Here is a 17,540-nt window from a genome sequence, read left to right as displayed (position 1 = left end):
GGAGCCCCTCAAGGCTATTTCTAAACCTTTTCTCTTAATCTATTGGGTTGTCGGAAAAGTAATAACATATTTATGAAACGAAAAACATAGAAAAATACATCATGACTTTTCCGACAACCCAATACATCCATAGATATAGGATGTCACCCATACCTCTTTCAAAACTATCAAATTCTTTCCATTGAATCAAACTTACCATGCTAATCAAATTTACTGTTGTTATTCACTCTTGTTCCCCTGGCCCACAATTCATCCTCCACACTGTTATTTTTAAAAAGTAATCTTGTCATTTCTGTGCTCATGAAGACTAGCTCCTGCCTGATTTTCCTACTGCGCCAGCCTCAGGCTCTGTCAGCACATCCTCCTTCCAGTTCTTTCTGTCCCAACCCAGCGAACTTCATGTAGGTGTTTCTAATCATCTCATGTTTTAGCCCAAGTGTTACTTCCCTAGAAAATCTTCCTGACAACAGCAAAATAGATCAAGTCCATCTCTCACATGCTTCGGGGCCCCCTGATCTATTCCTTTAAAGGCTTTTCACTGTTTTTATATATTTGGATGATCGTTGGATTAATTTGTGTCTCTCTTACTAGACTCTAAGCTCCAGAAGAGGAGGTGCCTTGACTATTAGTTCCTCTCTGTATCTCCAGAACCCAGTACAGAGAATTAGTGAAGAAACCAACTGGTCATAATTGTTGGAGAATGTAAAGACTTTCCCCCTTGACCTCCAGGTCTCCGTGGAGTAGGTCTTCCACAGCCACAGAGTCTGGGGGTCCTGGAGTAGGCACACTGGGCCTCGAAAGTGACCATGGATTGTGACTGTCTCATAGTCAGTTGTGCCAAGTTCAATCTCTGGTGCCGTTCTTTTCTGATTATTTAAATAATTCCTCAAAGCCTTGCTCAGCCAGGAAGTTGTCTCAGAATTTATTCTTTAAATGTTTTTAAATAATATTGGTAGAGCATTTTACAAACATTTATATACAAAGTATATAAATGCATGATATACAACGTATATACATATTCATTATGTCATTTGACTCCCCAAACACCTCTGCAGTAACATGTTATTCTTAATTGGCTGATGTGGAAAATAAGGTTTAGCTGAATTAAGTGACTAGCTAGCCTCTCTTAGCTAATAAGGGACTAAGCAGGGACTTCATTCCAGATTTTGCAATGCCAAGTTCTGTCTTATGCCATTGATAATTTCTCTTGGCTTCTCATCACTTCGTCAAGTCTGGATCTGGACTTTTATGGTTAATACCCCAAGACTGTTGTAGCTTGCATCATAGCTACATATATAACATATGTACCATATATCACATATCACAGTGTGTGTGTGTGTGTGTGTGTGTGTGTGTGTGTGTGTAAAATCTCCTAATTTGGGGGACTACTTCCATCGTTATCAGTTTTTCTTATACTGGAAGAAAGAGAGACATTTGATTTACATAGTTACCTTTGTCAAATAGCCAGGCGCAGACCTTGCCTTTTGGAATGAGGAACTTTGGTGAGTCAGGAACAGGTAATTGCATTTAATCTTATGCAAACCAGCAACCAACAAACATTTGCTACCTATTCCACAATCCATTCTTCCTATTTCCCCATCACCCTCCATATTCCACCCACACAGCAAAACTCATCTAAGAGAGAAAACACTGCCAGCAGTATCTACCTTCTGCTTAGCATAAGAACATTTGTCTTTGTGCAGTGAATACGGGTACTTCCACTTATAAGCAAACACACCAATACTCTGGAAAAAAAATTGTGTTACTGAACCATTGTCTGTGCAATAAATAATTGTTGTCTTTTCCTTAAAAATAGAACATGATTGACCAGACATTGGAATTTGTTTTCCCTTAGTGATGGTGGATTTTCACAGATCCATCCACATTTCCTTGCCTCATCACTGGTGACCTTATAATCAATTTGAGAGGCAGCTGGCAGGGGGTTAGGAATGTAAATGGCACCTGTAATCTTTAACCTTGTCCAGGAATGTTCTTGTTTCTGAGGTGATATAAACTGGTAAAACAGCAGCTACATTGTTGCTGCTTTTAGAAAAACCTCATATAATCATTTGCAAATGAACCAGAACAAATGCCACCTAGCCAGGCTGTAGAAACTGACCACACTTCTCACCAAAAGCACCCAGATAACCTTTGCTATCTTCTCCACCTTAAACTTCTCCCCATAGTCTCTTACTTCCACCCTGAGAATGCTGTGGCAAGATTTAGAACATTTAGGCTTCTTCTTTTTGTTGCCTCAATGCTCCGGCATATTTGCCTCTATCTTTAAATAAAATGAAACAATTGGGGTGGCTGGGTAGGAGAACCTGTTTTGTAGGCTGACTTACTTTGACTCAGCTCAATTAATTACTAAACTAAATACTGTTGAACTAACTGCTCCCACTTCAATTTTGCCATATTTCCATTCTTTTATTAGTTTTAGATCCACCACACTTGATGTTTCAGAATAAGTGTCTACTGAGCACAGAAAGAATACACCTGAGGGGTACTTCAAATACAGTGCATGAACATTGAGACTGATGCCCAACAACCCTGTTTTTACTCTATAGCCCGCAGTCAAGCTCCTATTGAAGTGAAGAGAAATTGTTTGTTGCGCATGTCCCACATTCAGGACCACATCAGAATTTTGCAATCCATGTCTATTCAGTGCTTATTTGATGGAACGGAGGTATACTTGCAAAAGGGACCATCGGCATCATGGTTCAGGTAAATTATTCATTAAATTGTTTTTAGTGACCTGGCTTGGAAGCCCAATCATTTTCTAATCGAACACAGGAACACATTTTCCCATTGAAACAAACAGCTTACCACTCAACCGAATGCTTTTAAGTTAGAAACTAACAAAAACATGTGTACATAGCAGAGAGGTAAGGGAAGGTCAACATGAACCCAAGATGTGAGTAGACAAAATTTGTACTGGATACATTTATTTCTGGGATCAAGACTGAGGAAACGTATTTATGGATTAACAGAGCTGACCAGGTTATAGTGATTCCAGATATGCTTTTGGGAGAGAATAATAAGAAGTGTCTCCTAAGAGAAGGCGATGGAGCAGTAATTTGGAAAAGCTGGACAACTAATATAGAAAGCATCACTTTCCAATGCCTCAGAGACCAAAGGCCTGGGTTCGAACTTGAAAAAAAAAAGCATTTAGCTGACTTTGGACAATTACCCAACATGACGCAGGTAATACTGATACGATTCCATGTTGAGTGCCATAGACGTAGATGACCTTTAAGGTGTCTTCCAGTTCATTAATATGAATTTTTCTTCAAAAGATATTATTCTACTTATACAGTTAAGAAGATTTAGTAATTTACTCCTACTTTTCTAGCAAAAAAGCTACTTCAGGAAATGGTGTTACGATAGACAAACTGTTCACCCATAGTCCTTTATTGGTACAAAAACTATTCTAGGCAATTTTATTCCCAAACCCTGCTCCAGGAACCAACACATTAGGATTAGACCACAGCGCCCTCTAGCCTGCATGCCTGCATAGCCAAAGGCTGCGCTTTCTAGGATTTTGAAGGAAACCACTGGGTTTTGTTCATAGATTTTCTTCAGACAATATGTTTTCTTATCATATATTTATGTAAGTTATAGACTTCAAACGTGTTACTTCCTCTTCAAGTTAAAGGAAACCGTTATTCATTTTAGGGAAATGAATAGCACCACACCCAAGACCTCCTCTACTCATCTAACATTCCTGGCAGTTTTAATTTTAAAAACCTGATTTTTAGATATTTTGTCCCCACTAAGGAAAGAAGTTTATAGAAAAACATCTGCTATATATGACAAAATCACTGAGTATATTATGATCAAATATTTGGAAATGTGAATGGATGTCCATATAATATTAGGTGGAACCATACTGCATTTCTTCAAACTAGGTTTGATCTACAGAAATAGCTTTTTGTATGGTTCACCCTAATATCTAAAAGGATAAATAAGGATCAATAATAAACGAGGGAGAGAACTGGGAATTGGGAGACATATGGGAGGTAGACTTATTTTTCCATATATATTTTTTGAAATCCAAGGATTTTTTTTACCATATTTAAAAAATAAAGATAAACATTTTAAAAGTAAAAAAAGAAAAATATGTGGTCACAAATTTTCCTAAACTGGCTGATTTTCTCCTCTTTTCATATTTTCCCCCATACTCTTTTCCCTTTCTCTGCCAGAGTTGTTTATTAAACTAGCTGATAATCTATTATTTTCAAGCTCTGGAAAATGATTTTTAGAAATATATCCTAAGGAAATTTATTGTCTGATTATACAAATATATGTGTGCAAGGGTTTTATTGTTTTAGAATAGTGGGAAATTTAAACAACATGGATGAGAGGGTGTATAAATAAAAAATGATGGATTCATCTATTAGAATACAATGTAGGTACTGGGAAGTTTTCGTTTTTACTTTTAGTATGCTTCATAAATTTTTTTTTTTAGTAGCTGGACATAATGTATTGGGTAAAAGGAAGTGCTCTAAATAGGCCTTTAGTGGTGGTAAAGTATGTACGTGGGGGAGCATTCTATAGTCCTATGATTAGGCTTCAGTTTCTAAGTGAACCTATGTCTCTGGACTGTAAACTTCACAAGTGTTCCTCAATTTTTTTCTCTCCCCTTAGGTGGGACAGGATGGCTAGAGTGGACTGGAGTTGGGTATTTCCATTCCCCCAAATTGAAAGGCTAGAGCTGACTCAGTGGGTATTCCCTTCCCCCAGGTGAGTTAGGCTGTGATAATACTCCAGCAGGTTAGGTTCTGCTTAGCTAGTTTCTCCTGAGGGCAGGCCTTGTTCAGAACAGAGTGCCCTAGTTTATTTCAAAATGATTCCTTTTTCCTTCACCTCACAGGAAGCAGGAGGGGTTTTTTTTTTTTTTTCATCATTTACTGTGGGAACCTGCTCGAGCCCCTAGAGGTAAGTTTCACAAAATTGTGGAATCCCCTATGACTGAGTCTCCTGGAGTTTTTACATACTGAACCACCTGCATTTTGTCGATTTCATTTCAGGTTTTTCTACCCTGGCATGGGTTCCTGAGGTGGTTTCTGCTAAGTGAGACCTGCTCAGGTAAGCCATGACTCCCTGTATTTGCAAGTCAGTCTCTCCAATTTCAGGGCAGAGATTTGCCCTGTGCTCTCCCCTCTCTCATGGATTCAAGAAGAGTTGTTGATTTTTCAGTGTGTTTAGCTTTTTATTTTTTAGCATGGAATGGCTACTGCCAACCTCTTTAAATGCAGAGCAGGAAATGGTTTGAAATCAGTTTTTAATGAGACGCTGAGGTTCTTCCTAATGAACAGTAAAGGAGATTTATTACAAGAGAAATAGAAGTCTATAGGGGAAAAGGAACCAATCCATGGATACTGAGGGGGAACTTAAGTTTTAGGGGAGTAAAATGTTGTATGTGTTATGCGCACACTTTCCACTATGTGGTGGGTCATGCCCGTAATCCCTGCATTATTCAAGGGTTATCCATACTAACTTTGCAATTTTATTTTTCTGAGATTATTTTCTTTGGAGGACAGTTTTTCTGTGTAAATGCTATAATGAAAACTTTTATTGATGATGGCACATAGTATGTGACCTTTATTTGGGTGCATTATTATTACCAAATCTAATTTTCCCAGGTCAAATTTGCAAATCTAACCTTTTCAAGAAGATTAAATTATTCCATTAATTTCAGTCAAATTTTTATTGTGTATAGTTTTTACAAATTTTTTAATGTTATTTGTAACATAATAACATTAAGATACAAATAACATTATATCTTCTAAGACAGCCTAAATATTTCTGGGTTAATTTGTGCAGCCCTTTTCCTAATTATTGTAATGAAGTAGAGTCTGGACCACATGGAGAGACAGAAGAAAGAAGTCAGGTGCAGAAATGCTGGTAGACTTTGTGGCAGGAAGATGAGAGAACGTCTGTCGAATAGCTTCTATTTTCCCCGTGATGTATGAGGCAAGGCAAGCAGCTAAGAGTGAAGGAGGAGAAGGCCATGAGAAGTTTTTGGAGAGAGGACAATGTGTGATGTAGTTATTTTGGAGAAAGGAGAAGTCATGAGAAGTCATCACACTAGGGAAGTATAATAGGATTGTTTGTTCATGTTAAGTGATATTTTGAGATTTGTGGTCATGGATTTCAAGTGAGACTAGCTATGTATTTTTCTGCCACTGTGTTCAGCTGCTTGAGTTCAAGAGCTTGGCAGACAGTTGAGTTTCACCTGAGTTGGAGTTTGGCAAAGTGTTCATGGCTGAGGGAGAAAACATTGCTCCCATAACTTCTCTCGTCTTTCTCCTGCATCATCAGACTTTTACTCCTGATTATTTCCTTTGGTATAACATATGCCCAGTGCCTATCATCCTTAAATAACAAATGATCCAAAGCAAAATACAAACAAACAAAACCTTTCTCTTACCCCACTCATCTTAAAGGAGCCAAGCTACCACCTCCATTTATCTGTTCCCTTCAGAGACTAACTTCTTAAATTAGTTTTCTACAGTCAGTTCCGTTTCTGCACTCCACATTTGCTTGTAACCCATTCCAATTAGACTTCTCTGCCTTCACTCCATGGAGACTGTGTTTACCACATAACCAGTGACCACCACGGCGCTGAATTAATAGTTCATTCTCAGTCTTCATCTTACATGATTCCTCAGCACTTGATCACTGGAAACATTTTCTTCTCATGAATACCTTGACATCACCCATCCCTCTTTCCCACACACCCCCATTTCATTGGTTGCTCCTTCAGGGTTTCCTTTGAAAAAGTTTTAAATGTTGCAGATCATATTCTTGGAAATCACTCTCTCTTTACCTACTTTATCTTTCTTTGGGAATATTCCTATTACCAACCACTTAAATATTACTTATATGCCAGCGATCTCCATAAGTAGATTTTCCAATGTTGGAAAATCCTTTCATTCCTAGATCCACTGTTGCTTATGATGTAGTGCTATTTTTTTGTATATCAATGAGTACAATTTGCTAATGATTTATTTAGTTTTGCGACTGTATTTATCAGTGAGGTTACCTAGAATTTTTCATTTGAATTAAACTCAGAATTTTCAAAATAAGCCCTATTTAAAAAATATATTTTATATGCAAACTAAAGCAGTTTTAATAGAACTTTCGTTTCCAGAAATAAGAGAGGAAATAAGGCATTTTTGTAGAATGTGGTTCTGAACAAGTCACAGTAAAAAATCAATGTGTGCTTCACTTCCACCTCCTCAAAACAGAGGCTACTTTCTGTTCCTCAACCTTGGAAACAAGGCAAAGAACAGTCCGTAAACAATTCCAGGCAAGAGGTACCCAGAACAAAGCCTAAGCAGTTGAATGTGGACACCTCTTAAAAGAAGTTGGGAGAACCTGACCAAACAATCCGAATTCAATTTTTAATAACGGATACATAGGTGAAGTGATTCCCCCCAAGTAGCAGTGCCTGGGGAGCCTGGCCAGTGCTCACGTGTGCTGTGCTCTCAAGCAAACCCTGATGCTCCTGCTCCAGAGGAGACTTTTCCTTTTAGAAGTTCAGTGTACAGGGAACAATTGTGGGAATGAGGTGAGTGCAGATTCCACAGGGATACCTTAAAGGTTGGCGTCAAAATGTTTTCCTAACACGGCAATTTATTAGATGAGCAGAAAAGAAAGATAATGCTTGTGGCAACCAGAAAATTATAATGTCTTTCAAGTTGTATTAAGTGTACCTGGTGAAATGTTTCAGTGTTCTCAGGATGCAAAGTTGGAGCTGAAATGTGACTTCAAACTAGGTACATCAAGTGTGCAGTAGCCATTTCTTGAGCTCAAACCTGGTACTTGGTACCCAGATACACAAAAAAGCTTCAGGACACAGAGCTTGTTGGCTTCGTCCCAAGTCCCATCTCATCACATAATGCGATCATGTGTGATTTTACAAAATTCACGTTGTTCTGCTAGATTGGTATAGAGGATTTGTGCATACGCCTCCCAGACTCGATCTTCCTAGTCTTTTAAGAGATGCTCACATGTTATTCATTATTCCTACTGGTCGGAGGGTAAAGCGGGGCTGGTTCTGCCATCCAGGAGGAACCTGAGGACTTAATTGCTGAGCGGTGCTGAGAAGTGAGGTTGAGTTTCCTGACTACAAGCTTCACATCACCTCTGACAGTGACTCTATTCTTGTTTTATGTTCCGAAAAATGTGCTCTAGAGTTGTTAGGCATCCCGGGCTGCCGGGCAGCGGCAGGCAGCTGCGGAGTGGGCTGTGGGCTCTGCATCTGTAGCGCGCGGTCCGGGTGCTGGGGCCGGGAGCGTGGCAGGGCAGGGGGGCACAGCGCCGCCGCTTGGGGGAGCCGGGCTCAGCAGCGCCGCCCGTGCTGCTCCAGGCAACGTCGCCCGCGCGTGGTGCCGCCAAGTGGCCAGGGACCAGGAGCAGACAAGGCTGGAACTATATATAGCCCAACTTCTGGGTACTCCGCGGAGCTCACAGGCCAAGCCCTCTCCAAGGGCGCCTCTAGCACCCCCACAGGAAATGATTTTAATAACAATGATCACAATTATCACTGCAATGTACTGTGATTAATTTGTAATTGTCAAGTGTTAAGCAAACATCAAACACGGATAAAATAGTGGAATAATAGAAATCCAGTCTCTTAGGTTTAAGGAAAAAGAAACCACAGTGTTTTAATATTTTTGCTCTTAGTTTATAATTTTGGAAAACAAGAAAAATACCAGACCGATGATCCCAAGTTTCTCAAGTGTGAGGATCCCTTTTTAACATAAAATATTTTAAAGGCCTCTATGTGATTAAGTTTATTGCTAGTATTTTTTAGTGAGAAAATACATCCGAAAAAGCTATGTTGATTGATTAATATATTCAAATAAACCTGTATTTTATTAGTCACGGGCTGCTTGTGGTGTTGTGGTGAAAAGGGGAACTCTAGAGTCAGGTTGCCTGATTTGTAATCCTGCTGCATTGCTTTTCTAGTGTGTAACAAAGATAACCTACCTGTCATTATCTCAGTTTTGTAATAGTTAAAACGGGGAATAATAGTACTTACTTCATAGAGTTGGTTTGATAGTTCTTTGATAAGAGCACCTGGCACATTGTATATTCATTTTTAAAATAACACACATATTTACATGGTACTCATTGTTTAGTCTACTTATAGTCTTTAGTGGGCTGTATAACTTAGAGACTAAGGACAGAAGTCCTGGAGGGCAGGGGCCGTGTTTTGGTCTGCATCCCCAGCACAGTACCTGGGGAGCAGTGGGTGCCTGAGTGAAAGAAGTCAGACAGATCTGGGTTCCAGTCATAGCTGCTATTTATAAGCAGCTGCCTAAGTCGCTGGACTTCTTAGCTGTAAAGTGAGGATAACTTCACTTTGTAGTGAGGACAAAGTGAGCTAGCTAATGCAGGTAAAGTAATGAGTGTAGGATTTGGCACGTACTGTATCAGCGATGTTGCTAGTAGCAGGAATTCAGACTATGAAACTGACAGTCTGAGATATTAAACAGTCTGTTCAACTATCCATCAGTGTTATAGCTGAAAACCCCTGCCCAGGAAAGGCAATTTGTAACTGTACCATCTCCTTATTTCCTCCTCTTCCTCTTGCTAACGAAACCAGAAAAATAAGTTTCTAAAGCTTCTTTTGATGACTAGTGTGGAAGACACAATTGGATGGCTACCCAACAGCCATTCCTTTCTCTCTTGCTGTGTGGACCCCAGGTTGTTTGGAATGAGGGGATAGATTGGATTTTTGTTCCCAATCCTTCATTCCTTCTCTGTAATAGAATTATATTTGTACACGTTTTGTCATGTGACTTTGTAGCACTTCCCAGTGGAGTAGGCAGTATATATACCCCTGCCCATTTGTTTGGCAAATGGAATATTATTGGACATGATGTGAAAAGAGAGAGACTCTAAATATGTGTGATTTTACCTGGCTTCTTGTGCACCTACCACTTGCAATGAGAAGAATATTCAATGGGTAATCAGTAGTGCCAGAATAAGAAAATACATAGATCAAACATGAAAATACACATAGCCTAGATCCAAGCCCAGTTAATCCCAGCTAACCTAGCAGAGTCATAGGTGACCTACAGGCCCATAATTGAGGAAAAAATACTTGTTCTTATAAACCATGAAGATTTTGGGAGTTGCTCGTTAAGGAGCATTATCACAGTAATAGCTGACTAATACAAGCAGTAGTCTGTGCAGCTCCAGAGTATGAATCATAATTGATCTAAGCTAATCCTGTTTATCTTTTCCGTATACTTGATTTCCAGATTCTTTTGGAGCTAGGGGTGGTCAAATGACCCAATGTTGACCAATGAAATATATGAAGATGTCTACTGAGGACTTCTAGAAGTTTTTGCTTCCCCAGTGAAAGGCATAGTAGGGGCTTGAAGTGATCTTTCTATCTTCTTCTTTGCTTGAAAATTCAGTGGGCATCTTGAGACCATATATTTAAAGGCATAAAGATAAAAAGCTAACAGCTGAGCATGGTGGAGCAAACAAATAGGAAGTCTAGGCTCCTGATGACATGACTTACTAGCTGACCAACATCAACAACCATCTATCATTGTACTCCTTAGTCAGATTTTCTGTTTCTTGCTTCACAAGGTATTCCTAACCTAATATACCTAAAATAATGTCAATTTAGTCATCTTAGTAATTGTTTTTCTGAAGTTAGTGATGAAAGAGAAAAGGGAGCTGTGTGATCATGATTCTTCTCCCACAGACTCTAAAAAAACCCCTTCTTATTTATTAGGTTGTTAGAACCTGATGTTTTTACTGTGCTGCCTCTTTGTCAAATGTTTGTAATAACAACGAAGCACTTAGATCATGGTTGCCTTTAACTAAAAGTGTGGTGGGGACTGATTTGGATACAGAAAAGTATATCCTGGCCCATGTTGGAGGTCGCTGTGTCAAATGGTTGTTTCTGAAAAGGAAGCTAGGTCAACTGTGGAGCCACACAGTAAGAGCATCTCTTACAGGGTTTCTAGGGAGCAAACTGCCGAAAGTTTTCAAGAAATGCGTGATACCACCATCTTCAACTTGGACTGGGTATACCCTCCGTATGCATTTGGAGTGTGTGTGGACTGCTACCAGATGAAGAGAAAAAATTGGAAACAGGGAGCTACCTATAAGATTTTTCCTTGTCTGGGCTGCATGAAGATTCAGGTACTTGAGTCAGGGAATGTGATGTCTACACAGATCATTCTTGGAAAAGATGTTGAAAACGGTTCATTTGTAAAAGCAAAATGTGGAATAAAGACAAATTGTCCTTGTTCAAATAGGCAATTCAAGCTCTTCTCCAAGCCGGCCTTAAAGGTAGACATGAAACAGATTTCCTTAGTTGGAGAGAAACCTGTTCTGGGAGCTGTGCTCCTGCAGGTTCCCTCAGTGTTGGAGCCAGCAGCTGTGGGTGGAGGTGCAGCCTCCAAGCCAGCCAGCGGCATGAAGCCATCAGCACTTCTCCTTTAAACTGGCGGGCAAACCTAACCAGCGGGAATATTAACAAAGAAAAAAAAGACAGAAAGTGGATTCAAGAATACACCAATAATCCTTAATGGCATTGTTGCTTCCTTGGTAGAAATAACGCTTCCTCTGTATTATGTAAGAATCTCAAGAACTGACGACCAACCTAGCATTCTGACACTCCTCACTACTGGTTGTGTGGTAATAGTTTACTGTGCTTGCAAGATCCCAATAATAAGAGCAACTGAAATGTGTTCAGGAAGTATTGGAAACAAAGGCAGCCAGTGACGGTGTCTGGAGTACCTCATAAATTAAACACTGAATTATGAAAACCTGAACACTTTGACAAAGAGTCTAGTGACCAGGAAGCCAATCTAATTAATTATAGGACTTTCATGGTCTGTTTAGGCTGCTATAACAAAATACCATAGACTGGATAGTTTAAAAAACAAACTTTCCCTTCCCTCACACACAGCTCTGGAGGGTGGGAAGTTCAAGATCAAGGTGCTGATTTGGTAGATTTGGTAGATTTGGAAGTTCAAGATCAAGGTGGTAGATTTGGTATCTGATGAGTGCCCACTTCTTGGTTCATAGATGCTGTCTTCTCACTGTGTCCTCACATGGTGGAAAGGGACAGTGGAGCTCTCGGGTCTCTTCTGCACTAATCCCATTCATGAGGGCTTTGACTTCATACCTCATCACCTCTTAAGGACCCCACCTCCAAACACCATGACATGGGGAATTAGGTTTTAACATATACATTTTGGGGCATAAACATTCAGTCTATACCAAGAACCAATGAAATCCTTACAGACGTCAAAGCAGGAGATTTCGGGAATGCATTTGAATATGTTCCAAGTCTCTTGGAAAGTGAAAAAGAATCAATGATGTTGAAACCTAAGGACTGGCTGTTATCAGGAGTGACTTTTAAAGCTATGATACCTCCAGGTTTGATGATCTGATGGCCAAAATTCCATTGCTTGAGGACACAAAGTAAGATGACAAATTGGATTTTGTCTCTAGGCTGCCCAACTCCTTTGTTTGGCCAGATTGGACTCCTGAAATGTATAATGCTTATGGATTAATTACTCTAGGATATAAAAAATGTGGAGCAATGTCTTTACTGAGATGTACCTTATGCAGCTCGTGTTCTGGTCTAAGTCATTCCAAAGGACATTATGAACAAGAAGAAGTCCTTAACACTGTCCAATATGGGGATTCTCATGAACACACAAGAAAGCAATTTATTGAAGGAAAAGAAGACAGGAGCCTCTGTCACCTATATGCTAATGAAGACATGGAGAAGATATGAGAATTCCTTTAAAAGACATCAGGAGAGCAAGTTTCAGAAAACCCAGTGACTATGATCCTATTAATGATCAGAGCTGGCATTTAGGTTGATCGCTAAGAAAGCATCTTCATCAAGAGTATGGAGTTCAAGGCTGGGCTATTGTACAGTTTCTCAGAGATGTGGAATTTTTCACAGCAGGAATTTCGTATGAGGTTCATAACTTGTATAGTTGTGCCAAAGCAGTTGAAGATTTTTATTTCTCCAGAGCATGTTAAACAGTTCTTCTGCATTCCTCAGGAATTCTGTTATCTGTTAGAGATTCATACCAATCATGAAGATAAATTATATATGAAATATGTTATCTACCATGTAGTAAAAGATGCAGGTACTATACTGAAAGCCAGTGGATCCAGTTTGGGCCAACCCTAAGGGTCCTACAGATGCCTTAACCCATACACAGTGAAAGTGAGTTATTGGCAGCTGTTCAAACTCTTCAGGCAAAATTCCTGTGGACTTTATCATGTTACCTCATCTTCCTTTTTTTTTTTCTTTAACTATACCTGACTTTTCAGAGTACTCTGTCTAATGTATATCTCTACTGTTTTCAGACACTTAATGTGTATGTGTAGTAAATTTTATAGAACATAACAGCCTTAAACTGTGACTTCTTGTCTAGTACTGAGCCTTTACCAAGCTGTAAAAACAAAACCTCTTACCAGCCCTGGACCAGTACCTGCAGTTATGCCCTAGCCACTTGGTTGGAGAGCTTAGTCAAAATGTGTTTATAACTATTAGTAATGACTCTGCAGTTTATTTGGATTGTGCTTTGTTTTGTGCTTGTCTTAGCACCCCCTCTCTGCCCTTTAAGATTCAGAAGAGCAGTGGAGGCAATGAACAGCTAATGATGCAGTTCTTGTTGTAGTGCATAGTATTGGCATTACCTAGCAGAAATCAACTACTGTGTAATTTTGGGGGTTAATCATCTTTATGAAGTGAAGTTTTTTATTGAAACGAAACTCTGTTAATTTTAAGTGTTAAGCATTTTTCATTAAAGTACTCATACAATTTTTAAAAGTTTACAGAGTACTTTTGCTAAAAAAAAGAAAAATTGATGCGGCATCAAAATACATAAGATAAAACTAATAGAATTGCAAAGCAAAATCGATGAATCCACTCTTGTAATTGGAGACTTTAATAGCCTTCTCATCACCCATAGAATGGACAGATGCAGCAGACAAAAAATCAGAAAAGATATATTTGAACTCAGTAACATCTTCAATCAATATCTATCTTCACTAGATATAATTTGACATCTATAAACCACTTCATCCAACAACAGCAAAATACATATTCATATTCATTAAGTTTACATGGAACATTCACCAAGAGTACATTCTGGACATAAAACACACCTTAACAAATTTAAAAGAATAGAAATCAACCTGCTATTAGACCACAATAGAATTTACTAGAAATTAATAATAGAAAGATAACTGGAAAGTCCCAAAATACATGGAGATTAAACAACACATTTCTAAATACAACATTGGTCAAAGAGGATTTCTCAAGAGAAATTTAAAAATGCTTTTAACTAAATGAAAATGAAAATACAACTTATCAAACTAAGTGGGATGCAGTGAAAGCGGTGCTTAGAAGAAAATTGATAATATTGAATACATATATTAGAACAGAATAAATTTCTACAATCAATAATCTAAGATTCATCCTTAGGAAACTAGAAGAAGAAGAGCAAATTAAATCCAAAATAAGCAGCAGAAAGGAAATAATAAAAATTAGAGCAGGGATCAATGAAATTGAAAATAGAAAATCAATGGAGAAAAATTAACGGAACCAAAAGCTGTTTCTTTGAAAAGATATATAAAATTGATACACCTCTAGTCAGGCTAAGAAAAAAATACAGAGCACACAAATTAGTAATGTCAGAAATAAAAGAGAGGACATAATTATAGATCCCATGGACATTAAAAGGACAATAAAGTAATACAATGGATAACTCTATACCCATTAATTTGATAACCTAGAAGAAATAGACCAATTCTTTAAAAAGAATTGTGCCAAAACTTACACAAGAAAAAATACACAATTTTAATAGGCCTATATCTATTAAAGAAATTGAATAAACAATTAATAACCTTCCAATCAGAAAGCACCAAGCCTAAGTGGGTCTACTGGTGAATTTTACCAAACATTTAAGGAAGAAATTATACCAATTCTCTACAACCTCTTTCAGAAGAGAGAAGCAGAGGGAATACTTTCTAACTCATTCTATGAGGCAGCATTACCCTTATACCAAACCAAAGATATTAGAAGAAAACTAGAGACCAATATGTCTCGTGAACATAGATGTAAAAATCCTCAACAAAATATTAGTAAGTCAAGTTCAACAATGTATAAAAAGAATTATATAGCACCACCAAGTGGGATTTATATCGGGTATGCAAGGTTGGTCCAACATTTGAAAATCAATGTAATCCATGACATCAACAGGCTAAAGGTGAACAACCTATGATCATATCAATAGATGAAGAAAAAGCACATGACAAAATCCAACACTCACTCATGATAAAAACTCTCAGTTAAGTAGGAATAGGGAACCTTCTCTAACTTGATAAAGAATGTCCACAAATTCCTACAGTTAATATTATACTTAATGGTGAGAAACTCATAGCTTTCACATTAAGATCAAATACAAGGCAAGGATATCCTCTCTTACTAGTCCTTTTCAACATCAACTGAAAGTTTCTCTGAATGCAACAAGACAAGAAAAGGGAATAAAAGATGTACATGTTGGAAAGAAATAAATAAAACTGTCTTTGTTCACAGATGACAGAAAAATGGTCTATGTAGAAAATGTGAAAGAATCAACAAAACACTCCTGGAACTTATATGTGATTGTACCAAGGTTGCTGGATCAAAGGTTAACACACAAAAGTCAATCACTTTCCTGTATACTAGCAATTAACAGGTAGAATTAAAAATTAAATTTCGGGGCCGGCCGAGTGGCTCAGTTGGTTAAGAGCTCGCTCAAGAGTTTGAGCTCTGAGCAACAGCGGTTTGAGTCCTGGCCTGAGCTGAGCAGCCGCTGAGCTGCCAACAGGTGGCAGGATGGCTCAGCTAAAAATAAATAAATAAATAAATAAATAAATAAATAAATAAATTTCAAACTTACCATAATACCATTAACACTAGTATTGAAAAAATAAAATACTTAGATATAAATGTAACAAAATAAGTACAAGATCTATATGAAGAAACTACAAAATTCTGATGAAGAAAATCAAGGAAGATGTAAATGGAGGGCTATTCCATGTTCATGAGTGGGAAAATTCAATATTGTCATGATTTTAATTCTTCTTCCCAACTTGATCTACAGATTCAGTGCAATACCAATCAAATCCCCAACAAGTTATTTTGTGTATATTGACACATTTATTCTAAAGTTTATATGGAGAGGTAAAAGGCCCAGAATAGCCAACACAATATTGGAGGCAAACAAAGTTGAACAACTGACACTACCTGACTTCACGACTTATTATAAAGCAATAGTATTCAAGAAAGTGTGTTATTGGCAAAACAACAGACAAATAGGTCATTGGAGCAGAGAGCCAAGAAATAGACTTACATAAATATAAATATAGCCACCTGATCTTTGTCAAAGGTTCAAAGACAATTCAATGGAACAAAGACAACCCTTTCAACAAATGGTGCTGGAACATCAGGACTTCCACACGCAAAAAAAAAAAAAAAATTCTAGACATAGACCCTATACACTTCACAAAAATTAACTGTAAATGGATCACAGACCTAATGTAAAATGTAAAACTATAAAACTCTTAAAACATAACATAGGAGAAAGCCTACATGACCTAGGGTAGGGGTCGGCAAACTGCGGCTCACAAGCCACATGCAGCTCTTTGGGTACGTTCCATCTCCAAAGCTTGCCGACCCCTGGAAGAGCCAATCCTGTCCCTCACAACAATTTAAAAATTATTCGAGAACCATAAATATATTTTTACATAATCACCATTATGTGACTATCCTTTAAAAATTGTATAAATGAAACTATGACAGTTTTATTTTCATTTGCAATTTTACTTCAGAGCCACATGTACGTACCCAAAGAGCAGCATGTGGCTCCCGAGTTGCAGTTTGCTGAACCCTGGCGGCTCTTCTGTCTCAAAAGTTTGCAGACCCCTGACCTAGGGTATGGCAATGACTTTTTGGACACAGCATCAAAGGCACAATCCATGAAAAAAAGAATTGAAAAACTGGACTTCATTAAAATTAAAAACTCCAGCTCTAGGAAAGACAATGTCAAAAGAATGAGAAGATTTCCACAGGCTGGGGGAAAATACCTGTAAAAGACACATCTAATAAGGACTGTTATCCAAAAGAACTTTAAAACTCAACAACAAAAAAATCTGATTAAAAAATGAGCCAAAGAACTTAAGAGAAACCTCACCAAAGAAGATATGCAGATGGCAAACAAGCATATAGAAAGATGCTTCACATCCTTAGTGAGGGCAATACAAATTAAAACAATGAGATACTACTGCACTCCTATTAGAATGGCCAAAATCTGGAACACTGACCACAGCGAATGGTAAGGAAGGATGCAGAACAACAGGAACTCTCATTCATCGCTGGTGGGAATGCAAAATGGCACAACCACTTTGGAAGTCAGTTTGATGGTTTCTTATAAAACTAAACATACTCTCATTAAAAAATAATGTTTACTTCACAATAAAAAAAA

General features: G+C 38.1%; 1 pseudogene; it reads left to right on the top strand.

The window, feature by feature from the left end:
* The first annotated feature begins 3,195 nt into the window (after positions 1-3,195).
* Positions 3,196-13,195, top strand: LOC109372950 (lysine-specific demethylase 3A-like; annotated as a pseudogene).
* Positions 13,196-17,540: the final 4,345 nt, after the last annotated feature.

The sequence above is a fragment of the Hipposideros armiger genome, unplaced genomic scaffold (assembly GCF_001890085.2).
Source record: "Hipposideros armiger isolate ML-2016 unplaced genomic scaffold, ASM189008v1 scaffold_680, whole genome shotgun sequence".
NCBI classification, from domain to species: Eukaryota; Metazoa; Chordata; class Mammalia; order Chiroptera; family Hipposideridae; genus Hipposideros; species Hipposideros armiger.
The sequence above is the reverse complement of the archived record's forward strand: the minus strand, read 5'-3'. Positions and strand labels throughout refer to the sequence as shown.